The sequence below is a fragment of the Odontesthes bonariensis genome, chromosome 8 (genome assembly GCF_027942865.1).
Source record: "Odontesthes bonariensis isolate fOdoBon6 chromosome 8, fOdoBon6.hap1, whole genome shotgun sequence".
In the NCBI taxonomy this organism is placed as follows: domain Eukaryota; kingdom Metazoa; phylum Chordata; class Actinopteri; order Atheriniformes; family Atherinopsidae; genus Odontesthes; species Odontesthes bonariensis.
The window spans coordinates 31,963,125-31,989,490 of NC_134513.1; positions in this window are offsets into that span (position 1 = coordinate 31,963,125).

Consider the following 26,366-nt stretch of genomic DNA (forward strand, 5'->3'; position numbering starts at 1 on the left):
CATTTAAAGAGGTTTATGCATGGAACCTACTGAGAATGGATATATATGAAGGACATAGGAGTTTGAACTTGTTTTGACTGAAGGAATTGGTGTTTATAAGCAAAAATCCGAATTTCGTCTTAATTCCGCAAAAGTAAGGCTATTTCTGTTTGTCTTTCTCAAACAAGGTCATTTAAAGAGGTTTATGCCTGGAACCTACTGAGAATTGATATATATGAAGGACAAATTAGTTTGAACTTGTTTTGACTGAAGGAATTCATTTTATAGCAAAAATACCAATTTGGCTTTAACTCGCAAAAGTAAGGCTATTCCCGTTTTTCTTTCTCAAACAAGGTCATTTCAAGAGGTTTATGCCTGGAACCTACTGAGAATTGATATATATGAAGGACAAATTAGTTTGAACTTGTTTTGACTGAAGGAATTGGTGTTTATAAGCAAAAATCCGAATTTCGTCTTAATTCCAAAAAAGAAGGCTATTCCTGTTTTTCTTTCTCAAACAAGGTCATTTAAAGAGGTTTATGCCTGGAACCTACTGAGAATTGATATATATGAAGGACAAATTAGTTTGAACTTGTTTTGACTGAAGGAATTCATTTTATAGCAAAAATACCAATTTGGCTTTAAGTCGCAAAAGTAAGGCTATTCTTGTTTTTCTTTCTCAAACAAGGTCATTTCAAGAGGTTTATGCATGGAACCTACTTAGAATTGATTTATATATTAAGGACAAAGGAGTTTGAACTTGTTTTGACTGAAGGCATTCATTTTATAGCAAAAATACCAATTTGGCTTTAACTCGCAAAAGTAAGGCTATTCCAGTTTTTCTTTCTCAAACAAGGTCATTTAAAGAGGTTTATGCTTGGAACCTACTGAGAATTGATATATATGAGGGACAAATTAGTTTGAACTTGTTTTGACTGAAGGAATTCATTTTATAGCAAAAATGCCAATTTGGCTTTAACTCGCAAAAGTAAGGCTATTCCTGTTTTTCTTTCTCAAACAAGGTCATTTAAAGAGGTTTATGCATGGAACCTACTTAGAATTGATATATATGAAGGACAAAGGAGTTTGAACTTGTTTTGACTGAAGGAATTGGTGTTTATAAGCAAAAATCCGAATTTCTTCTTAGTTCCGCAAAAGAAGGCTATTCCTGTTTTTCTTTCTCAAACAAGGTCATTTAAAGAGGTTTATGCCTGGAACCTACTGAGAATTGATATATATGAAGGACAAAGGAGTTTGAACTTGTTTTGACTGAAGGAATTGGTGTTTATAAGCAAAAATCCGAATTTCGTCTTAATTTCGCAAAAGAAGGCTATTCCTGTTTTTCTTTCTCACACAAGGTCATTTAAAGAGGTTTATGCCTGGAACCTACTGAGAATTGATATATATATAAAGGACAAATTAGTTTGAACTTGTTTTGACTGAAGGAATTCATTTTATAGCAAAAATACCAATTTGGCTTTAACTCGCAAAAGTAAGGCTATTCCTGTTTTTCTTTCTCAAACAAGGTCATTTAAAGAGGTTTATGCATGGAACCTACTGAGAATGGATATATATGAAGGACAAATTAGTTTGAACTTGTTTTGACTGAATAAATTCATTTTATAGCAAAAATACCAATTTGGCTTTAACTCGCAAAAGTAAGGCTATTCCTGTTTTTCTTTCTCAAACAAGGTCATTTAAAGAGGTTTATGCATGGAACCTACTGAGAATGGATATATATGAAGGACATAGGAGTTTGAACTCGTTTTGACTGAAGGAATTGGTGTTAATAAGCATAAATCCTAATTTCGTCTTAATTCCGCAAAAGAAGGCTATTCCTGTTTTTCTTTCTCAAACAAGGTCATTTAAAGAGGTTTATGCCTGGAACCTACTGAGAATTGATATATATGAAGGACAAATTAGTTTGAACTTGTTTTGACTGAAGGAATTCATTTTATAGCAAAAATACCAATTTGGCTTTAACTCGCAAAAGTAAGGCTATTCTTGTTTTTCTTTCTCAAACAAGGTCATTTCAAGAGGTTTATGCATGGAACCTACTTAGAATTGATTTATATATTAAGGACAAAGGAGTTTGAACTTGTTTTGACTGAAGGAATTCATTTTATAGCAAAAATACCAATTTGGCTTTAACTCGCAAAAGTAAGGCTATTCCAGTTTTTCTTTCTCAAACAAGGTCATTTAAAGAGGTTTATGCTTGGAACCTACTGAGAATTGATATATATGAGGGACAAATTAGTTTGAACTTGTTTTGACTGAAGGAATTCATTTTATAGCAAAAATACCAATTTGGCTTTAACTCGCAAAAGTAAGGCTATTCCTGTTTTTCTTTCTCAAACAAGGTCATTTAAAGAGGTTTATGCATGGAACCTACTGAGAATGGATATATATGAAGGACATAGGAGTTTGAACTCGTTTTGACTGAAGGAATTGGTGTTTATAAGCAAAAATCCGAATTTCGTCTTAATTCCAAAAAAGAAGGCTATTCCTGTTTTTCTTTCTCAAACAAGGTCATTTAAAGAGGTTTATGCCTGGAACCTACTGAGAATATATATATATGACGGACAAATTAGTTTGAACTTGCTTTGACTGAAGGAATTCATTTTATAGCAAAAATACCAATTTGGCTTTAACTCGCAAAAGTAAGGCTATTCCTGTTTTTCTTTCTCAAACAAGGTCATTTCAAGAGGTTTATGCATGGAACCTACTTAGAATTGATTTATACATTAAGGACAAAGGAGTTTGAACTTGTTTTGACTGAAGGCATTCATTTTATAGCAAAAATACCAATGTGGCTTTAATTCGCAAAAGTAAGGCTATTCCTGTTTTTCTTTCTCAAACAAGGTCATTTAAAGAGGTTTATGCTTGGAACCTACTGAGAATTGATATATATGAGGGACAAATTAGTTTGAACTTGTTTTGACTGAAGGAATTCATTTTATAGCAAAAATGCCAATTTGGCTTTAACTCGCAAAAGTAAGGCTATTCCTGTTTTTCTTTCTCAAACAAGGTCATTTCAAGAGGTTTATGCATGGAACCTACTTAGAATTGATTTATATATGAAGGACAAAGGAGTTTGAACTTGTTTTGACTGAAGGAATTGGTGTTTATAAGCAAAAATCCGAATTTCGTCTTAATTCCGCAAAAGAAGGCTATTCCTGTTTTTCTTTCTCAAACAAGGTCATTTAAAGAGGTTTATGCATGGAACCTACTGAGAATGGATATATATGAAGGACAAATTAGTTTGAACTTGTTTTGACTGAAAAAATTCATTTTATAGCAAAAATACCAATTTGGCTTTAACTCGCAAAAGTAAGGCTATTCCTGTTTTTCTTTCTCAAACAAGGTCATTTAAAGAGGTTTATGCATGGAACCTACTGAGAATGGATATATATGAAGGACATAGGAGTTTGAACTCGTTTTGACTGAAGGAATTGGTGTTAATAAGCATAAATCCGAATTTCGTCTTAATTCCGCAAAAGAAGGCTATTCCTGTTTTTCTTTCTCAAACAAGGTCATTTAAAGAGGTTTATGCCTGGAACCTACTGAGAATTGATATATATGAAGGACAAATTAGTTTGAACTTGTTTTGACTGAAGGAATTCATTTTATAGCAAAAATACCAATTTGGCTTTAACTCGCAAAAGTAAGGCTATTCCTGTTTTTCTTTCTCAAACAAGGTCATTTCAAGAGGTTTATGCATGGAACCTACTTAGAATTGATTTATATATTAAGGACAAAGGAGTTTGAACTTGTTTTGACTGAAGGCATTCATTTTATAGCAAAAATACCAATTTGGCTTTAACTCGCAAAAGTAAGGCTATTCCAGTTTTTCTTTCTCAAACAAGGTCATTTAAAGAGGTTTATGCTTGGAACCTACTGAGAATTGATATATATGAGGGACAAATTAGTTTGAACTTGTTTTGACTGAAGGAATTCATTTTATAGCAAAAATGCCAATTTGGCTTTAACTCGCAAAAGTAAGGCTATTCCTGTTTTTCTTTCTCAAACAAGGTCATTTAAAGAGGTTTATGCATGGAACCTACTTAGAATTGATATATATGAAGGACAAAGGAGTTTGAACTTGTTTTGACTGAAGGAATTGGTGTTTATAAGCAAAAATCCGAATTTCGTCTTAATTCCGCAAAAGAAGGCTATTCCTGTTTTTCTTTCTCAAACAAGGTCATTTAAAGAGGTTTATGCCTGGAACCTACTGAGAATTGACATATATGAAGGCCAAATTAGTTTGAACTTGTTTTGACTCAAGGAATTCATTTTATAGCAAAAATACCAATTTGGCTTTAACTCGCAAAAGTAAGGCTATTCCTGTTTTTCTTTCTCAAACAAGGTCATTTAAAGAGGTTTATGCCTGGAACCTACTGAGAATTGATATATATGAAGGACAAATTAGTTTGAACTTGTTTTGACTGAAGGAATTCATTTTATAGCAAAAATACCAATTTGGCTTTAACTCGCAAAAGTAAGGCTATTCCTGTTTTTCTTTCTCAAACAAGGTTTTTTCAAGATGTTTATGCATAGAACCTACTTAGAATTGATTTATATATGAAGGACAAAGGAGTTTGAACTTGTTTTGACTGAAGGAATTGGTGTTTATAAGCAAAAATCCGAATTTCGTCTTAATTCCGCAAAAGAAGGCTATTCCTGTTTTTCTTTCTCAAACAAGGTCATTTAAAGAGGTTTATGCCTGGAACCTACTGAGAATTGATATATATGAGGGACAAATTAGTTTGAACTTGTTTTGCCTGAAGGAATTCATTTTATAGCAAAAATACCAATTTGGCTTTAACTCGCAAAAGTAAGGCTATTCCTGTTTTTCTTTCTCAAACAAGGTCATTTAAAGAGGTTTATGCCTGGAACCTACTGAGAATTGATATATATGAAGGACAAATTAGTTTGAACTTGTTTTGACTGAAGGAATTCAATTTATAGCAAAAATACCAATTTGGCTTTAACCCGCAAAAGTAAGGCTATTCCTGTTTTTCTTTCTCAAACAAGGTCATTCAAAGAGGTTTATGCATGGAACCTACTTAGAATTGATATATATGAAGGACAAATGAGTTTGAACTTGTTTTGACTGAAGGAATTGGTGTTTATAAGCAAAAATCCGAATGTCGTCTTAATTCCGCAAAAGAAGGCTATTCCTGTTTTTCTTTCTCACACAAGGTCATTTAAAGAGGTTTATGCCTGGAACCTACTGAGAATTGATATATATGAAGGACAAAATAGTTTGAACTTGTTTTGACTGAATGAATTCATTTTATAGCAAAAATACCAATTTGGCTTTAACTCGCAAAAGTAAGGCTATTCCTGTTTTTCTTTCTCAAACAAGGACATTTCAAGAGGTTTATGCATGGAACCTACTTAGAATTGATTTATATATGAAGGACAAAGGAGTTTGAACTTGTTTTGACTGAAGGAATTCATTTTATAGCAAAAATACCAATTTGGCTTTAACTCGCAAAAGCAAGGCTATTCTTGTTTTTCTTTCTCAAACAAGGTCATTTCAAGAGGTTTATGCATGGAACCTACTTAGAATTGATTTATATATGAAGGACAAAGGAGTTTGAACTTGTTTTGACTGAAGGAATTCATTTTATAGCAAAAATACCAATTTGGCTTTAACTCGCAAAAGTAATGCTATTCCTGTTTTTCTTTCTCATACAAGGTCATTTAAAGAGGTTTATACATGGAACCTACTTAGAATTGATATATATGAAGGACAAATTAGTTTGAACTTGTTTTGACTGAAGGAATTCAATTTATAGCAAAAATACCAATTTGGCTTTAACTCGCAAAAGTAAGGCTATTCCTGTTTTTCTTTCTCAAACAAGGTCATTCAAAGAGGTTTATGCATGGAACCTACTTAGAATTGATATATATGAAGGACAAAGGAGTTTGAACTTGTTTTGACTGAAGGAATTGGTGTTTATAAGCAAAAATCCGAATTTCGTCTTAATTCCGCAAAAGAAGGCTATTCCTGTTTTTCTTTCTCACACAAGGTTATTTAAAGAGGTTTATGCCTGGAACCTACTGAGAATTGATATATATAAAGGACAAATTAGTTTGAACTTGTTTTGACTGAAGGAATTCATTTTATAGCAAAAATACCAATTTGGCTTTAACTCGCAAAAGTAAGGCTATTCCTGTTTTTCTTTCTCAAACAAGGTCATTTCAAGAGGTTTATGCATGGAACCTACTTAGAATTGATTTATATATGAAGGACAAAGGAGTTTGAACTTGTTTTGACTGAAGGAATTCATTTTATAGCAAAGATACCAATTTGGCTTTAACTCGCAAAAGTAAGTCTATTCCTGTTTTTCTTTCTCAAACAAGGTCATTTAAAGAGGTTTATGCCTGGAACCTACTGAGAATTGATATATATGAAGGACAAATTAGTTTGAACTTGTTTTGACTGAAGGAATTCATTTTATAGCAAAAATACCAATTTGGCTTTAACTCGCAAAAGTAAGGCTATTCCTGTTTTTCTTTCTCAAACAAGGTCATTTCAAGAGGTTTATGCATGGAACCTACTTAGAATTGATTTATACATTAAGGACAAAGGAGTTTGAACTTGTTTTGACTGAAGGCATTCATTTTATAGCAAAAATACCAATGTGGCTTTAACTCGCAAAAGTAAGGCTATTCCAGTTTTTCTTTCTCAAACAAGGTCATTTAAAGAGGTTTATGCATGGAACCTACTGAGAATTGATATATATGAGGGACAAATTAGTTTGAACTTGTTTTGACTGAAGGAATTCATTTTATAGCAAAAATGCCAATTTGGCTTTAACTCGCAAAAGTAAGGCTATTCCTGTTTTTCTTTCTCAAACAAGGTCATTTAAAGAGGTTTATGCATGGAACCTACTTAGAATTGATATATATGAAGGACAAAGGAGTTTGAACTTGTTTTGACTGAAGGAATTGGTGTTTATAAGCAAAAATCCGAATTTCGTCTTAATTCCTCAAAAGAAGGCTATTCCTGTTTTTCTTTCTCAAACAAGGTCATTTAAAGAGGTTTATGCATGGAACCTACTGAGAATGGATATATATGAAGGACAAATTAGTTTGAACTTGTTTTGACTGAAAAAATTCATTTTATAGCAAAAATACCAATTTGGCTTTAACTCGCAAAAGTAAGGCTATTCCTGTTTTTCTTTCTCAAACAAGGTCATTTAAAGAGGTTTATGCATGGAACCTACTGAGAATGGATATATATGAAGGACATAGGAGTTTGAACTCGTTTTGACTGAAGGAATTGGTCTTAATAAGCATAAATCCGAATTTCGTCTTAATTCCGCAAAAGAAGGCTATTCCTGTTTTTCTTTCTCAAACAAGGTCATTTAAAGAGGTTTATGCCTGGAACCTACTGAGAATTGATATATATGAAGGACAAATTAGTTTGAACTTGTTTTGACTGAAGGAATTCATTTTATAGCAAAAATACCAATTTGGCTTTAACTCGCAAAAGTAAGGCTATTCCTGTTTTTCTTTCTCAAACAAGGTCATTTCAAGAGGTTTATGCATGGAACCTACTTAGAATTGATTTATATATTAAGGACAAAGGAGTTTGAACTTGTTTTGACTGAAGGCATTCATTTTATAGCAAAAATACCAATTTGGCTTTAACTCGCAAAAGTAAGGCTATTCCAGTTTTTCTTTCTCAAACAAGGTCATTTAAAGAGGTTTATGCTTGGAACCTACTGAGAATTGATATATATGAGGGACAAATTAGTTTGAACTTGTTTTGACTGAAGGAATTCATTTTATAGCAAAAATGCCAATTTGGCTTTAACTCGCAAAAGTAAGGCTATTCCTGTTTTTCTTTCTCAAACAAGGTCATTTAAAGAGGTTTATGCATGGAACCTACTTAGAATTGATATATATGAAGGACAAAGGAGTTTGAACTTGTTTTGACTGAAGGAATTGGTGTTTATAAGCAAAAATCCGAATTTCGTCTTAATTCCGCAAAAGAAGGCTATTCCTGTTTTTCTTTCTCAAACAAGGTCATTTAATGAGGTTTATGCCTGGAACCTACTGAGAATTGATATATATGAAGGCCAAATTAGTTTGAACTTGTTTTGACTCAAGGAATTCATTTTATAGCAAAAATACCAATTTGGCTTTAACTCGCAAAAGTAAGGCTATTCCTGTTTTTCTTTCTCAAACAAGGTCATTTCAAGAGGTTTATGCCTGGAACCTACTGAGAATGGATATATATGAAGGACAAATTAGTTTGAACTTGTTTTGACTGAAGGAATTCATTTTATAGCAAAAATACCAATTTGGCTTTAACTCGCAAAAGTAAGGCTATTCCTGTTTTTCTTTCTCAAACAAGGTTTTTTCAAGATGTTTATGCATAGAACCTACTTAGAATTGATTTATATATGAAGGACAAAGGAGTTTGAACTTGTTTTGACTGAAGGAATTGGTGTTTATAAGCAAAAATCCGAATTTCGTCTTAATTCCGCAAAAGAAGGCTATTCCTGTTTTTCTTTCTCAAACAAGGTCATTTAAAGAGGTTTATGCCTGGAACCTACTGAGAATTGATATATATGAAGGACAAATTAGTTTGAACTTGTTTTGACTGAAGGAATTCAATTTATAGCAAAAATACCAATTTGGCTTTAACCCGCAAAAGTAAGGCTATTCCTGTTTTTCTTTCTCAAACAAGGTCATTCAAAGAGGTTTATGCATGGAACCTACTTAGAATTGATATATATGAAGGACAAATGAGTTTGAACTTGTTTTGACTGAAGGAATTGGTGTTTATAAGCAAAAATCCGAATGTCGTCTTAATTCCGCAAAAGAAGGCTATTCCTGTTTTTCTTTCTCACACAAGGTCATTTAAAGAGGTTTATGCCTGGAACCTACTGAGAATTGATATATATGAAGGACAAAATAGTTTGAACTTGTTTTGACTGAATGAATTCATTTTATAGCAAAAATACCAATTTGGCTTTAACTCGCAAAAGTAAGGCTATTCCTGTTTTTCTTTCTCAAACAAGGACATTTCAAGAGGTTTATGCATGGAACCTACTTAGAATTGATTTATATATGAAGGACAAAGGAGTTTGAACTTGTTTTGACTGAAGGAATTCATTTTATAGCAAAAATACCAATTTGGCTTTAACTCGCAAAAGCAAGGCTATTCTTGTTTTTCTTTCTCAAACAAGGTCATTTCAAGAGGTTTATGCATGGAACCTACTTAGAATTGATTTATATATGAAGGACAAAGGAGTTTGAACTTGTTTTGACTGAAGGAATTCATTTTATAGCAAAAATACCAATTTGGCTTTAACTCGCAAAAGTAAGGCTATTCCTGTTTTTCTTTCTCATACAAGGTCATTTAAAGAGGTTTATACATGGAACCTACTTAGAATTGATATATATGAAGGACAAATTAGTTTGAACTTGTTTTGACTGAAGGAATTCAATTTATAGCAAAAATACCAATTTGGCTTTAACTCGCAAAAGTAAGGCTATTCCTGTTTTTCTTTCTCAAACAAGGTCATTCAAAGAGGTTTATGCATGGAACCTACTTAGAATTGATATATATGAAGGACAAAGGAGTTTGAACTTGTTTTGACTGAAGGAATTGGTGTTTATAAGCAAAAATCCGAATTTCGTCTTAATTCCGCAAAAGAAGGCTATTCCTGTTTTTCTTTCTCACACAAGGTTATTTAAAGAGGTTTATGCCTGGAACCTACTGAGAATTGATATATATAAAGGACAAATTAGTTTGAACTTGTTTTGACTGAAGGAATTCATTTTATAGCAAAAATACCAATTTGGCTTTAACTCGCAAAAGTAAGGCTATTCCTGTTTTTCTTTCTCAAACAAGGTTATTTCAAGAGGTTTATGCATGGAACCTACTTAGAATTGATTTATATATGAAGGACAAAGGAGTTTGAACTTGTTTTGACTGAAGGAATTCATTTTATAGCAAAGATACCAATTTGGCTTTAACTCGCAAAAGTAAGTCTATTCCTGTTTTTCTTTCTCAAACAAGGTCATTTAAAGAGGTTTATGCCTGGAACCTACTGAGAATTGATATATATGAAGGACAAATTAGTTTGAACTTGTTTTGACTGAAGGAATTCATTTTATAGCAAAAATACCAATTTGGCTTTAACTCGCAAAAGTAAGGCTATTCCTGTTTTTCTTTCTCAAACAAGGTCATTTCAAGAGGTTTATGCATGGAACCTACTTAGAATTGATTTATACATTAAGGACAAAGGAGTTTGAACTTGTTTTGACTGAAGGCATTCATTTTATAGCAAAAATACCAATGTGGCTTTAACTCGCAAAAGTAAGGCTATTCCAGTTTTTCTTTCTCAAACAAGGTCATTTAAAGAGGTTTATGCTTGGAACCTACTGAGAATTGATATATATGAGGGACAAATTAGTTTGAACTTGTTTTGACTGAAGGAATTCATTTTATAGCAAAAATGCCAATTTGGCTTTAACTCGCAAAAGTAAGGCTATTCCTGTTTTTCTTTCTCAAACAAGGTCATTTAAAGAGGTTTATGCATGGAACCTACTTAGAATTGATATATATGAAGGACAAAGGAGTTTGAACTTGTTTTGACTGAAGGAATTGGTGTTTATAAGCAAAAATCCGAATTTCGTCTTAATTCCGCAAAAGAAGGCTATTCCTGTTTTTCTTTCTCAAACAAGGTCATTTAAAGAGGTTTATGCATGGAACCTACTGAGAATGGATATATATGAAGGACAAATTAGTTTGAACTTGTTTTGACTGAAAAAATTCATTTTATAGCAAAAATACCAATTTGGCTTTAACTCGCAAAAGTAAGGCTATTCCTGTTTTTCTTTCTCAAACAAGGTCATTTAAAGAGGTTTATGCATGGAACCTACTGAGAATGGATATATATGAAGGACATAGGAGTTTGAACTCGTTTTGACTGAAGGAATTGGTCTTAATAAGCATAAATCCGAATTTCGTCTTAATTCCGCAAAAGAAGGCTATTCCTGTTTTTCTTTCTCAAACAAGGTCATTTAAAGAGGTTTATGCCTGGAACCTACTGAGAATTGATATATATGAAGGACAAATTAGTTTGAACTTGTTTTGACTGAAGGAATTCATTTTATAGCAAAAATACCAATTTGGCTTTAACTCGCAAAAGTAAGGCTATTCCTGTTTTTCTTTCTCAAACAAGGTCATTTCAAGAGGTTTATGCATGGAACCTACTTAGAATTGATTTATATATTAAGGACAAAGGAGTTTGAACTTGTTTTGACTGAAGGCATTCATTTTATAGCAAAAATACCAATTTGGCTTTAACTCGCAAAAGTAAGGCTATTCCAGTTTTTCTTTCTCAAACAAGGTCATTTAAAGAGGTTTATGCTTGGAACCTACTGAGAATTGATATATATGAGGGACAAATTAGTTTGAACTTGTTTTGACTGAAGGAATTCATTTTATAGCAAAAATGCCAATTTGGCTTTAACTCGCAAAAGTAAGGCTATTCCTGTTTTTCTTTCTCAAACAAGGTCATTTAAAGAGGTTTATGCATGGAACCTACTTAGAATTGATATATATGAAGGACAAAGGAGTTTGAACTTGTTTTGACTGAAGGAATTGGTGTTTATAAGCAAAAATCCGAATTTCGTCTTAATTCCGCAAAAGAAGGCTATTCCTGTTTTTCTTTCTCAAACAAGGTCATTTAAAGAGGTTTATGCCTGGAACCTACTGAGAATTGATATATATGAAGGCCAAATTAGTTTGAACTTGTTTTGACTCAAGGAATTCATTTTATAGCAAAAATACCAATTTGGCTTTAACTCGCAAAAGCAAGGCTATTCTTGTTTTTCTTTCTCAAACAAGGTCATTTCAAGAGGTTTATGCATGGAACCTACTTAGAATTGATTTATATATGAAGGACAAAGGAGTTTGAACTTGTTTTGACTGAAGGAATTCATTTTATAGCAAAAATACCAATTTGGCTTTAACTCGCAAAAGTAAGGCTATTCCTGTTTTTCTTTCTCATACAAGGTCATTTAAAGAGGTTTATACATGGAACCTACTTAGAATTGATATATATGAAGGACAAATTAGTTTGAACTTGTTTTGACTGAAGGAATTCAATTTATAGCAAAAATACCAATTTGGCTTTAACTCGCAAAAGTAAGGCTATTCCTGTTTTTCTTTCTCAAACAAGGTCATTCAAAGAGGTTTATGCATGGAACCTACTTAGAATTGATATATATGAAGGACAAAGGAGTTTGAACTTGTTTTGACTGAAGGAATTGGTGTTTATAAGCAAAAATCCGAATTTCGTCTTAATTCCGCAAAAGAAGGCTATTCCTGTTTTTCTTTCTCACACAAGGTTATTTAAAGAGGTTTATGCCTGGAACCTACTGAGAATTGATATATATAAAGGACAAATTAGTTTGAACTTGTTTTGACTGAAGGAATTCATTTTATAGCAAAAATACCAATTTGGCTTTAACTCGCAAAAGTAAGGCTATTCCTGTTTTTCTTTCTCAAACAAGGTTATTTCAAGAGGTTTATGCATGGAACCTACTTAGAATTGATTTATATATGAAGGACAAAGGAGTTTGAACTTGTTTTGACTGAAGGAATTCATTTTATAGCAAAGATACCAATTTGGCTTTAACTCGCAAAAGTAAGTCTATTCCTGTTTTTCTTTCTCAAACAAGGTCATTTAAAGAGGTTTATGCCTGGAACCTACTGAGAATTGATATATATGAAGGACAAATTAGTTTGAACTTGTTTTGACTGAAGGAATTCATTTTATAGCAAAAATACCAATTTGGCTTTAACTCGCAAAAGTAAGGCTATTCCTGTTTTTCTTTCTCAAACAAGGTCATTTCAAGAGGTTTATGCATGGAACCTACTTAGAATTGATTTATACATTAAGGACAAAGGAGTTTGAACTTGTTTTGACTGAAGGCATTCATTTTATAGCAAAAATACCAATGTGGCTTTAACTCGCAAAAGTAAGGCTATTCCAGTTTTTCTTTCTCAAACAAGGTCATTTAAAGAGGTTTATGCTTGGAACCTACTGAGAATTGATATATATGAGGGACAAATTAGTTTGAACTTGTTTTGACTGAAGGAATTCATTTTATAGCAAAAATGCCAATTTGGCTTTAACTCGCAAAAGTAAGGCTATTCCTGTTTTTCTTTCTCAAACAAGGTCATTTAAAGAGGTTTATGCATGGAACCTACTTAGAATTGATATATATGAAGGACAAAGGAGTTTGAACTTGTTTTGACTGAAGGAATTGGTGTTTATAAGCAAAAATCCGAATTTCGTCTTAATTCCGCAAAAGAAGGCTATTCCTGTTTTTCTTTCTCAAACAAGGTCATTTAAAGAGGTTTATGCATGGAACCTACTGAGAATGGATATATATGAAGGACAAATTAGTTTGAACTTGTTTTGACTGAAAAAATTCATTTTATAGCAAAAATACCAATTTGGCTTTAACTCGCAAAAGTAAGGCTATTCCTGTTTTTCTTTCTCAAACAAGGTCATTTAAAGAGGTTTATGCATGGAACCTACTGAGAATGGATATATATGAAGGACATAGGAGTTTGAACTCGTTTTGACTGAAGGAATTGGTCTTAATAAGCATAAATCCGAATTTCGTCTTAATTCCGCAAAAGAAGGCTATTCCTGTTTTTCTTTCTCAAACAAGGTCATTTAAAGAGGTTTATGCCTGGAACCTACTGAGAATTGATATATATGAAGGACAAATTAGTTTGAACTTGTTTTGACTGAAGGAATTCATTTTATAGCAAAAATACCAATTTGGCTTTAACTCGCAAAAGTAAGGCTATTCCTGTTTTTCTTTCTCAAACAAGGTCATTTCAAGAGGTTTATGCATGGAACCTACTTAGAATTGATTTATATATTAAGGACAAAGGAGTTTGAACTTGTTTTGACTGAAGGCATTCATTTTATAGCAAAAATACCAATTTGGCTTTAACTCGCAAAAGTAAGGCTATTCCAGTTTTTCTTTCTCAAACAAGGTCATTTAAAGAGGTTTATGCTTGGAACCTACTGAGAATTGATATATATGAGGGACAAATTAGTTTGAACTTGTTTTGACTGAAGGAATTGGTGTTTATAAGCAAAAATCCGAATTTCGTCTTAATTCCGCAAAAGAAGGCTATTCCTGTTTTTCTTTCTCAAACAAGGTCATTTAAAGAGGTTTATGCCTGGAACCTACTGAGAATTGATATATATGAAGGCCAAATTAGTTTGAACTTGTTTTGACTCAAGGAATTCATTTTATAGCAAAAATACCAATTTGGCTTTAACTCGCAAAAGTAAGGCTATTCCTGTTTTTCTTTCTCAAACAAGGTCATTTCAAGAGGTTTATGCCTGGAACCTACTGAGAATTGATATATATGAAGGACAAATTAGTTTGAACTTGTTTTGACTGAAGGAATTCATTTTATAGCAAAAATACCAATTTGGCTTTAACTCGCAAAAGTAAGGCTATTCCTGTTTTTCTTTCTCAAACAAGGTTTTTTCAAGATGTTTATGCATAGAACCTACTTAGAATTGATTTATATATGAAGGACAAAGGAGTTTGAACTTGTTTTGACTGAAGGAATTGGTGTTTATAAGCAAAAATCCGAATTTCGTCTTAATTCCGCAAAAGAAGGCTATTCCTGTTTTTCTTTCTCAAACAAGGTCATTTAAAGAGGTTTATGCCTTGAACCTACTGAGAATTGATATATATATGAAGGACAAATTAGTTTGAACTTGTTTTGACTGAAGGAATTCATTTTATAGCAAAAATACCAATTTGGCTTTAACTCGCAAAAGTAAGGCTATTCCAGTTTTTCTTTCTCAAACAAGGTCATTTAAAGAGGTTTATGCTTGGAACCTACTGAGAATTGATATATATGAGGGACAAATTAGTTTGAACTTGTTTTGCCTGAAGGAATTCATTTTATAGCAAAAATACCAATTTGGCTTTAACTCGCAAAAGTAAGGCTATTCCTGTTTTTCTTTCTCAAACAAGGTCATTTAAAGAGGTTTATGCCTGGAACCTACTGAGAATTGATATATATGAAGGACAAATTAGTTTGAACTTGTTTTGACTGAAGGAATTCAATTTATAGCAAAAATACCAATTTGGCTTTAACTCGCAAAAGTAAGGCTATTCCTGTTTTTCTTTCTCAAACAAGGTCATTCAAAGAGGTTTATGCATGGAACCTACTTAGAATTGATATATATGAAGGACAAATGAGTTTGAACTTGTTTTGACTGAAGGAATTGGTGTTTATAAGCAAAAATCCGAATGTCGTCTTAATTCCGCAAAAGAAGGCTATTCCTGTTTTTCTTTCTCACACAAGGTCATTTAAAGAGGTTTATGCCTGGAACCTACTGAGAATTGATATATATGAAGGACAAAATAGTTTGAACTTTTTTTGACTGAATGAATTCATTTTATAGCAAAAATACCAATTTGGCTTTAACTCGCAAAAGTAAGGCTATTCCTGTTTTTCTTTCTCAAACAAGGACATTTCAAGAGGTTTATGCATGGAACCTACTTAGAATTGATTTATATATGAAGGACAAAGGAGTTTGAACTTGTTTTGACTGAAGGAATTCATTTTATAGCAAAAATACCAATTTGGCTTTAACTCGCAAAAGCAAGGCTATTCTTGTTTTTCTTTCCCAAACAAGGTCATTTCAAGAGGTTTATGCATGGAACCTACTTAGAATTGATTTATATATGAAGGACAAAGGAGTTTGAACTTGTTTTGACTGAAGGAATTCATTTTATAGCAAAAATACCAATTTGGCTTTAACTCGCAAAAGTAAGGCTATTCCTGTTTTTCTTTCTCATACAAGGTCATTTAAAGAGGTTTATACATGGAACCTACTTAGAATTGATATATATGAAGGACAAATTAGTTTGAACTTGTTTTGACTGAAGGAATTCAATTTATAGCAAAAATACCAATTTGGCTTTAACTCGCAAAAGTAAGGCTATTCCTGTTTTTCTTTCTCAAACAAGGTCATTCAAAGAGGTTTATGCATGGAACCTACTTAGAATTGATATATATGAAGGACAAAGGAGTTTGAACTTGTTTTGACTGAAGGAATTGGTGTTTATAAGCAAAAATCCGAATTTCGTCTTAATTCCGCAAAAGAAGGCTATTCCTGTTTTTCTTTCTCACACAAGGTTATTTAAAGAGGTTTATGCCTGGAACCTACTGAGAATTGATATATATAAAGGACAAATTAGTTTGAACTTGTTTTGACTGAAGGAATTCATTTTATAGCAAAAATACCAATTTGGCTTTAACTCGCAAAAGTAAGGCTATTCCTGTTTTTCTTTCTCAAACAAGGTCATTTCAAGAGGTTTATGCATGGAACCTACTTAGAATTGATTTATATATGAAGGACAAAGGAGTTTGAACTTGTTTTGACTGAAGGAATTCATTTTATAGCAAAGATACCAATTTGGCTTTAACTCGCAAAAGTAAGTCTATTCCTGTTTTTCTTTCTCAAACAAGGTCATTTAAAGAGGTTTATGCCTGGAACCTACTGAGAATTGATATATATGAAGGACAAATTAGTTTGAACTTGTTTTGACTGAAGGAATTCATTTTATAGCAAAAATACCAATTTGGCTTTAACTCGCAAAAGTAAGGCTATTCCAGTTTTTCTTTCTCAAACAAGGTCATTTAAAGAGGTTTATGCTTGGAACCTACTGAGAATTGATATATATGAGGGACAAATTAGTTTGAACTTGTTTTGACTGAAGGAATTCATTTTATAGCAAAAATACCAATTTGGCTTTAACTCGCAAAAGTAAGGCTATTCCTGTTTTTCTTTCTCAAACAAGGTCATTTAAAGAGGTTTATGCATGGAACCTACTGAGAATGGATATATATGAAGGACATAGGAGTTTGAACTCGTTTTGACTGAAGGAATTGGTGTTTATAAGCAAAAATCCGCATTTCGTCTTAATTCCGCAAAAGAAGGCTATTCCTGTTTTTCTTTCTCATACAAGGTCATTTAAAGAGGTTTATGCATGGAACCTACTTACAATTGATATATATGAAGGACAAATTAGTTTGAACTTGTTTTGACTGAAGGAATTCAATTTATAGCAAAAATACCAATTTGGCTTTAACTCGCAAAAGTAAGGCTATTCCTGTTTTTCTTTCTCAAACAAGGTCATTTCAAGAGGTTTATGCATGGAACCTACTTAGAATTGATATATATGAAGGACAAAGGAGTTTGAACTTGTTTTGACTGAAGGAATTCATTTTATAGCAAAAATACCAATTTGGCTTTAACTCGCAAAAGCAAGGCTATTCTTGTTTTTCTTTCTCAAACAAGGTCATTTCAAGAGGTTTATGCATGGAACCTACTTAGAATTGATTTATATATGAAGGACAAAGGAGTTTGAACTTGTTTTGACTGAAGGAATTGGTGTTTATAAGCAAAAATCCGAATTTCGTCTTAATTCCGCAAAAGTAAGGCTATTCCTGTTTTTCTTTCTCACACAAGGTCATTTAAAGAGGTTTATGCCTGGAACCTACTGAGAATTGATATATATAAAGGACAAATTAGTTTGAACTTGTTTTGACTGAAGGAATTCATTTTATAGCAAAAATACCAATTTGGCTTTAACTCGCAAAAGTAAGGCTATTCCTGTTTTTCTTTCTCAAACAAGGTCATTTCAAGAGGTTTATGCATGGAACCTACTTAGAATTGATTTATATATGAAGGACAAAGGAGTTTGAACTTGTTTTGACTGAAGGAATTCATTTTATAGCAAAAATACCAATTTGGCTTTAACTCGCAAAAGTAAGGCTATTCCTGTTTTTCTTTCTCAAACAAGGTCATTTAAAGAGGTTTATGCATGGAACCTACTGAGAATGGATATATATGAAGGACATAGGAGTTTGAACTCGTTTTGACTGAAGGAATTGGTGTTAATAAGCATAAATCCGAATTTCGTCTTAATTCCGCAAAAGAAGGCTATTCCTGTTTTTCTTTCTCAAACAAGGTCATTTAAAGAGGTTTATGCCTGGAACCTACTGAGAATTGATATATATGAAGGACAAATTAGTTTGAACTTGTTTTGACTGAAGGAATTCATTTTATAGCAAAAATACCAATTTGGCTTTAACTCGCAAAAGTAAGGCTATTCTTGTTTTTCTTTCTCAAACAAGGTCATTTCAAGAGGTTTATGCATGGAACCTAATTAGAATTGATTTATATATTAAGGACAAAGGAGTTTGAACTTGTTTTGACTGAAGGAATTCATTTTATAGCAAAAATACCAATTTGGCTTTAACTCGCAAAAGTAAGGCTATTCCAGTTTTTCTTTCTCAAACAAGGTCATTTAAAGAGGTTTATGCTTGGAACCTACTGAGAATTGATATATATGAGAGACAAATTAGTTTGAACTTGTTTTGACTGAAGGAATTCATTTTATAGCAAAAATACCAATTTGGCTTTAACTCGCAAAAGTAAGGCTATTCCTGTTTTTCTTTCTCAAACAAGGTCATTTAAAGAGGTTTATGCATGGAACCTACTGAGAATGGATATATATGAAGGACATACGAGTTTGAACTCGTTTTGACTGAAGGAATTGGTGTTTATAAGCAAAAATCCGAATTTCGTCTTAATTCCAAAAAAGAAGGCTATTCCTGTTTTTCTTTCTCAAACAAGGTCATTTAAAGAGGTTTATGCCTGGAACCTACTGAGAATTGATATATATGAAGGACAAATTAGTTTGAACTTGTTTTGACTGAAGGAATTCATTTTATAGCAAAAATACCAATTTGGCTTTAACTCGCAAAAGTAAGGCTATTCCTGTTTTTCTTTCTCAAACAAGGTCATTTCAAGAGGTTTATGCATGGAACCTACTTAGAATTGATTTATATATTAAGGACAAAGGAGTTTGAACTTGTTTTGACTGAAGGCATTCATTTTATAGCAAAAATACCAATTTGGCTTTAACTCGCAAAAGTAAGGCTATTCCAGTTTTTCTTTCTCAAACAAGGTCATTTAAAGAGGTTTATGCTTGGAACCTACTGAGAATTGATATATATGAGGGACAAATTAGTTTGAACTTGTTTTGACTGAAGGAATTCATTTTATAGCAAAAATGCCAATTTGGCTTTAACTCGCAAAAGTAAGGCTATTCCTGTTTTTCTTTCTCAAACAAGGTCATTTAAAGAGGTTTATGCATGGAACCTACTTAGAATTGATATATATGAAGGACAAAGGAGTTTGAACTTGTTTTGACTGAAGGAATTGGTGTTTATAAGCAAAAATCCGAATTTCGTCTTAATTCCGCAAAAGAAGGCTATTCCTGTTTTTCTTTCTCAAACAAGGTCATTTAAAGAGGTTTATGCCTTGAACCTACTGAGAATTGATATATATGAAGGACAAAATTAGTTTGAACTTGTTTTGACTGAAGGAATTCATTTTATAGCAAAAATACCAATTTGGCTTTAACTCGCAAAAGTAAGGCTATTCCAGTTTTTCTTTCTCAAACAAGGTCATTTAAAGAGGTTTATGCTTGGAACCTACTGAGAATTGATATATATGAGGGACAAATTAGTTTGAACTTGTTTTGCCTGAAGGAATTCATTTTATAGCAAAAATACCAATTTGGCTTTAACTCGCAAAAGTAAGGCTATTCCTGTTTTTCTTTCTCAAACAAGGTCATTTAAAGAGGTTTATGCCTGGAACCTACTGAGAATTGATATATATGAAGGACAAATTAGTTTGAACTTGTTTTGACTGAAGGAATTCAATTTATAGCAAAAATACCAATTAGGCTTTAACTCGCAAAAGTAAGGCTATTCCTGTTTTTCTTTCTCAAACAAGGTCATTCAAAGAGGTTTATGCGTGGAACCTACTTAGAATTGATATATATGAAGGACAAATGAGTTTGAACTTGTTTTGACTGAAGGAATTGGTGTTTATAAGCAAAAATCCGAATGTCGTCTTAATTCCGCAAAAGAAGGCTATTCCTGTTTTTCTTTCTCACACAAGGTCATTTAAAGAGGTTTATGCCTGGAACCTACTGAGAATTGATATATATGAAGGACAAAATAGTTTGAACTTGTTTTGACTGAATGAATTCATTTTATAGCAAAAATACCAATTTGGCTTTAACTCGCAAAAGTAAGGCTATTCCTGTTTTTCTTTCTCAAACAAGGACATTTCAAGAGGTTTATGCATGGAACCTACCTAGAATTGATTTATATATGAAGGACAAAGGAGTTTGAACTTGTTTTGACTGAAGGAATTCATTTTATAGCAAAAATACCAATTTGGCTTTAACTCGCAAAAGCAAGGCTATTCTTGTTTTTCTTTCTCAAACAAGGTCATTTCAAGAGGTTTATGCATGGAACCTACTTAGAATTGATTTATATATGAAGGACAAAGGAGTTTGAACTTGTTTTGACTGAAGGAATTCATTTTATAGCAAAAATACCAATTTGGCTTTAACTCGCAAAAGTAAGGCTATTCCTGTTTTTCTTTCTCATACAAGGTCATTTAAAGAGGTTTATACATGGAACCTACTTAGAATTGATATATATGAAGGACAAATTAGTTTGAACTTGTTTTGACTGAAGGAATTCAATTTATAGCAAAAATACCAATTTGGCTTTAACTCGCAAAAGTAAGGCTATTCCTGTTTTTCTTTCTCAAACAAGGTCATTCAAAGAGGTTTATGCATGGAACCTACTTAGAATTGATATATATGAAGTACAAAGGAGTTTGAACTTGTTTTGACTGAAGGAATTGGTGTTTATAAGCAAAAATCCGAATTTCGTCTTAATTCCGCAAAAGAAGGCTATTCCTGTTTTTCTTTCTCAAACAAGGTCATTTAAAGAGGTTTATGCCTGGAACCTACTGAGAATTGATATATATGAAGGCCAAATTAGTTTGAACTTGTTTTGACTCAAGGAATTCATTTTATAGCAAAAATACCAATTTGGCTTTAACTCGCAAAAGTAAGGCTATTCCTGTTTTTCTTTCTCAAACAAGGTCATTTAAAGAGGTTTATGCCTGGAACCTACTGAGAATTGATATATATGAAGGACAAATTAGTTTGAACTTGTTTTGACTGAAGGAATTCATTTTATAGCAAAAATACCAATTTGGCTTTAACTCGCAAAAGTAAGGCTATTCCTGTTTTTCTTTCTCAAACAAGGTTTTTTCAAGATGTTTATGCATAGAACCTACTTAGAATTGATTTATATATGAAGGACAAAGGAGTTTGAACTTGTTTTGACTGAAGGAATTGGTGTTTATAAGCAAAAATCCGAATTTCGTCTTAATTCCGCAAAAGAAGGCTATTCCTGTTTTTCTTTCTCAAACAAGGTCATTTAAAGAGGTTTATGCCTTGAACCTACTGAGAATTGATATATATGAAGGACAAAATTAGTTTGAACTTGTTTTGACTGAAGGAATTCATTTTATAGCAAAAATACCAATTTGGCTTTAACTCGCAAAAGTAAGGCTATTCCAGTTTTTCTTTCTCAAACAAGGTCATTTAAAGAGGTTTATGCTTGGAACCTACTGAGAATTGATATATATGAGGGACAAATTAGTTTGAACTTGTTTTGCCTGAAGGAATTCATTTTATAGCAAAAATACCAATTTGGCTTTAACTCGCAAAAGTAAGGCTATTCCTGTTTTTCTTTCTCAAACAAGGACATTTCAAGAGGTTTATGCATGGAACCTACCTAGAATTGATTTATATATGAAGGACAAAGGAGTTTGAACTTGTTTTGACTGAAGGAATTCATTTTATAGCAAAAATACCAATTTGGCTTTAACTCGCAAAAGCAAGGCTATTCTTGTTTTTCTTTCTCAAACAAGGTCATTTCAAGAGGTTTATGCATGGAACCTACTTAGAATTGATTTATATATGAAGGACAAAGGAGTTTGAACTTGTTTTGACTGAAGGAATTCATTTTATAGCAAAAATACCAATTTGGCTTTAACTCGCAAAAGTAAGGCTATTCCTGTTTTTCTTTCTCATACAAGGTCATTTAAAGAGGTTTATACATGGAACCTACTTAGAATTGATATATATGAAGGACAAATTAGTTTGAACTTGTTTTGACTGAAGGAATTCAATTTATAGCAAAAATACCAATTTGGCTTTAACTCGCAAAAGTAAGGCTATTCCTGTTTTTCTTTCTCAAACAAGGTCATTCAAAGAGGTTTATGCATGGAACCTACTTAGAATTGATATATATGAAGTACAAAGGAGTTTGAACTTGTTTTGACTGAAGGAATTGGTGTTTATAAGCAAAAATCCGAATTTCGTCTTAATTCCGCAAAAGAAGGCTATTCCTGTTTTTCTTTCTCAAACAAGGTCATTTAAAGAGGTTTATGCCTGGAACCTACTGAGAATTGATATATATGAAGGCCAAATTAGTTTGAACTTGTTTTGACTCAAGGAATTCATTTTATAGCAAAAATACCAATTTGGCTTTAACTCGCAAAAGTAAGGCTATTCCTGTTTTTCTTTCTCAAACAAGGTCATTTAAAGAGGTTTATGCCTGGAACCTACTGAGAATTGATATATATGAAGGACAAATTAGTTTGAACTTGTTTTGACTGAAGGAATTCATTTTATAGCAAAAATACCAATTTGGCTTTAACTCGCAAAAGTAAGGCTATTCCTGTTTTTCTTTCTCAAACAAGGTTTTTTCAAGATGTTTATGCATAGAACCTACTTAGAATTGATTTATATATGAAGGACAAAGGAGTTTGAACTTGTTTTGACTGAAGGAATTGGTGTTTATAAGCAAAAATCCGAATTTCGTCTTAATTCCGCAAAAGAAGGCTATTCCTGTTTTTCTTTCTCAAACAAGGTCATTTAAAGAGGTTTATGCCTTGAACCTACTGAGAATTGATATATATGAAGGACAAAATTAGTTTGAACTTGTTTTGACTGAAGGAATTCATTTTATAGCAAAAATACCAATTTGGCTTTAACTCGCAAAAGTAAGGCTATTCCAGTTTTTCTTTCTCAAACAAGGTCATTTAAAGAGGTTTATGCTTGGAACCTACTGAGAATTGATATATATGAGGGACAAATTAGTTTGAACTTGTTTTGCCTGAAGGAATTCATTTTATAGCAAAAATACCAATTTGGCTTTAACTCGCAAAAGTAAGGCTATTCCTGTTTTTCTTTCTCAAACAAGGTCATTTAAAGAGGTTTATGCCTGGAACCTACTGAGAATTGATATATATGAAGGACAAATTAGTTTGAACTTGTTTTGACTGAAGGAATTCAATTTATAGCAAAAATACCAATTTGGCTTTAACTCGCAAAAGTAAGGCTATTCCTGTTTTTCTTTCTCAAACAAGGACATTTCAAGAGGTTTATGCATGGAACCTACTTAGAATTGATTTATATATGAAGGACAAAGGAGTTTGAACTTGTTTTGACTGAAGGAATTCATTTTATAGCAAAAATACCAATTTGGCTTTAACTCGCAAAAGCAAGGCTATTCTTGTTTTTTTTTCTCAAACAAGGTCATTTCAAGAGGTTTATGCATGGAACCTACTTAGAATTGATTTATATATGAAGGACAAAGGAGTTTGAACTTGTTTTGACTGAAGGAATTCATTTTATAGCAAAAATACCAATTTGGCTTTAACTCGCAAAAGTAAGGCTATTCCTGTTTTTCTTTCTCATACAAGGTCATTTAAAGAGGTTTATACATGGAACCTACTTAGAATTGATATATATGAAGGACAAATTAGTTTGAACTTGTTTTGACTGAAGGAATTCAATTTATAGCAAAAATACCAATTTGGCTTTAACTCGCAAAAGTAAGGCTATTCCTGTTTTTCTTTCTCAAACAAGGTCATTCAAAGAGGTTTATGCATGGAACCTACTTAGAATTGATATATATGAAGGACAAAGGAGTTTGAACTTGTTTTGACTGAAGGAATTGGTGTTTATAAGCAAAAATCCGAATTTCGTCTTAATTCCGCAAAAGAAGGCTATTCCTGTTTTTCTTTCTCACACAAGGTTATTTAAAGAGGTTTATGCCTGGAACCTACTGAGAATTGATATATATAAAGGACAAATTAGTTTGAACTTGTTTTGACTGAAGGAATTCATTTTATAGCAAAAATACCAATTTGGCTTTAACTCGCAAAAGTAAGGCTATTCCTGTTTTTCTTTCTCAAACAAGGTCATTTCAAGAGGTTTATGCATGGAACCTACTTAGAATTGATTTATATATGAAGGACAAAGGAGTTTGAACTTGTTTTGACTGAAGGAATTCATTTTATAGCAAAGATACCAATTTGGCTTCAACTCGCAAAAGTAAGTCTATTCCTGTTTTTCTTTCTCAAACAAGGTCATTTAAAGAGGTTTATGCCTGGAACCTACTGAGAATTGATATATATGAAGGACAAATTAGTTTGAACTTGTTTTGACTGAAGGAATTCATTTTATAGCAAAAATACCAATTTGGCTTTAACTCGCAAAAGTAAGGCTATTCCAGTTTTTCTTTCTCAAACAAGGTCATTTAAAGAGGTTTATGCTTGGAACCTACTGAGAATTGATATATATGAGGGACAAATTAGTTTGAACTTGTTTTGACTGAAGGAATTCATTTTATAGCAAAAATACCAATTTGGCTTTAACTCGCAAAAGTAAGGCTATTCCTGTTTTTCTTTCTCAAACAAGGTCATTTAAAGAGGTTTATGCATGGAACCTACTGAGAATGGATATATATGAAGGACATAGGAGTTTGAACTCGTTTTGACTGAAGGAATTGGTGTTTATAAGCAAAAATCCGCATTTCGTCTTAATTCCGCAAAAGAAGGCTATTCCTGTTTTTCTTTCTCATACAAGGTCATTTAAAGAGGTTTATGCATGGAACCTACTTACAATTGATATATATGAAGGACAAATTAGTTTGAACTTGTTTTGACTGAAGGAATTCAATTTATAGCAAAAATACCAATTTGGCTTTAACTCGCAAAAGTAAGGCTATTCCTGTTTTTCTTTCTCAAACAAGGTCATTTCAAGAGGTTTATGCATGGAACCTACTTAGAATTGATATATATGAAGGACAAAGGAGTTTGAACTTGTTTTGACTGAAGGAATTCATTTTATAGCAAAAATACCAATTTGGCTTTAACTCGCAAAAGCAAGGCTATTCTTGTTTTTCTTTCTCAAACAAGGTCATTTCAAGAGGTTTATGCATGGAACCTACTTAGAATTGATTTATATATGAAGGACAAAGGAGTTTGAACTTGTTTTGACTGAAGGAATTGGTGTTTATAAGCAAAAATCCGAATTTCGTCTTAATTCCGCAAAAGTAAGGCTATTCCTGTTTTTCTTTCTCACACAAGGTCATTTAAAGAGGTTTATGCCTGGAACCTACTGAGAATTGATATATATAAAGGACAAATTAGTTTGAACTTGTTTTGACTGAAGGAATTCATTTTATAGCAAAAATACCAATTTGGCTTTAACTCGCAAAAGTAAGGCTATTCCTGTTTTTCTTTCTCAAACAAGGTCATTTCAAGAGGTTTATGCATGGAACCTACTTAGAATTGATTTATATATGAAGGACAAAGGAGTTTGAACTTGTTTTGACTGAAGGAATTCATTTTATATCAAAAATACCAATTTGGCTTTAACTCGCAAAAGTAAGGCTATTCCTGTTTTTCTTTCTCAAACAAGGTCATTTAAAGAGGTTTATGCATGGAACCTACTGAGAATGGATATATATGAAGGACATAGGAGTTTGAACTCGTTTTGACTGAAGGAATTGGTGTTAATAAGCATAAATCCGAATTTCGTCTTAATTCCGCAAAAGAAGGCTATTCCTGTTTTTCTTTCTCAAACAAGGTCATTTAAAGAGGTTTATGCCTGGAACCTACTGAGAATTGATATATATGAAGGACAAATTAGTTTGAACTTGTTTTGACTGAAGGAATTCATTTTATAGCAAAAATACCAATTTGGCTTTAACTCGCAAAAGTAAGGCTATTCTTGTTTTTCTTTCTCAAACAAGGTCATTTCAAGAGGTTTATGCATGGAACCTAATTAGAATTGATTTATATATTAAGGACAAAGGAGTTTGAACTTGTTTTGACTGAAGGAATTCATTTTATAGCAAAAATACCAATTTGGCTTTAACTCGCAAAAGTAAGGCTATTCCAGTTTTTCTTTCTCAAACAAGGTCATTTAAAGAGGTTTATGCTTGGAACCTACTGAGAATTGATATATATGAGAGACAAATTAGTTTGAACTTGTTTTGACTGAAGGAATTCATTTTATAGCAAAAATACCAATTTGGCTTTAACTCGCAA